The sequence below is a fragment of the Mandrillus leucophaeus genome, unplaced genomic scaffold (assembly GCF_000951045.1).
Source record: "Mandrillus leucophaeus isolate KB7577 unplaced genomic scaffold, Mleu.le_1.0 Scaffold247, whole genome shotgun sequence".
NCBI classification, from domain to species: domain Eukaryota; kingdom Metazoa; phylum Chordata; class Mammalia; order Primates; family Cercopithecidae; genus Mandrillus; species Mandrillus leucophaeus.
In genome coordinates this window covers 3191395-3192241 of record NW_012102554.1, presented here as the reverse complement: position 1 = coordinate 3192241, position 847 = coordinate 3191395, and the positions used below count along the sequence as shown (strand labels likewise).

Here is an 847-nt window from a genome sequence, read left to right as displayed (position 1 = left end):
CCAAGCGAGGGGAGCGGGCTCCGCTCGGCGCTGCTTTTTGCGACCTGGCCGTCAGCCCCACGTCGCCGGCCTGGAGGGGCGAAGAGGACGAGGGGGCCAAGGCTTCCTCCGGGGTGAGTGCGGCCTGGGAGGACTTGGCACCGTGGCTCCGTAGCTGGACTGGGAACCGGCCTAGGGGCGCAAGTCTGTCGGGCGCGTGCCCACGACGTCCGCGGAGAGGAAACCCAGAGAGTTATCCTTGGTAGGGGGGAGCCATAGAACCTGCTCGGAAGGCGCTTCCTGGATCTCCGCCCAGTTTAGGTCCCCGCCCTTGGCTCGGGTCCTGTTTGTATTTGGCAGTTTGGCCCCCCACCCCACCCCGTTTCCGTTTCTGGTAGTTGTGCTCGGGATGGAACCTTGCCCCTCCTCCACTCCTTTTTTACCCTGGTGTGGGTGAAGTGGCGGGGCTACGATGGTTCAGTATTTATGACCAGCGTCCGTCCTGGTGCAGAACAAAGAAACTTGGACCTCTGGTATGCCTCGTAACCTCGGGGAATAGACACGGAAGCAACATAAGTAATCAGGGCTTTAATAGATCTTCCCGAGTACGCTCAACCAAATACAGAGTGTGTACGTCAAAAGTCGAGTCCCTGCGTGAATCTAGACACTACCTTTTCTGTTTAAATACCTGGCAAAATGGTTTGGATTTCTGGATGCATCTCATGTCTCTGGAGTTACTTGTCTGTGTGTCCTGTGAGCTCTTTGAGGGCACAGCTTTTGCGGTGTTCGTCAAGATAGTCACAGTGCCTCCTATTTATTTAGTTGAATAAACTATGTGATTGCATTTTAGTGTTGCTTTTTTCATTCG

General features: G+C 55.1%; 1 protein-coding gene across 1 annotated transcript in view; it reads left to right on the top strand.

Moving 5' to 3' along the window:
* The first annotated feature begins 6 nt into the window (after positions 1 to 6).
* The window catches only part of BNIP2 (BCL2/adenovirus E1B 19kDa interacting protein 2), a 31084-nt gene continuing 30243 nt past the window's right edge, over positions 7 to 847 (top strand). Inside the window, exon 1 of the mRNA XM_011983202.1 lies at positions 7 to 113. The gene's annotated coding sequence lies outside the window, so the exon portion shown is untranslated. The remainder of the gene's footprint in view (positions 114 to 847) is intronic.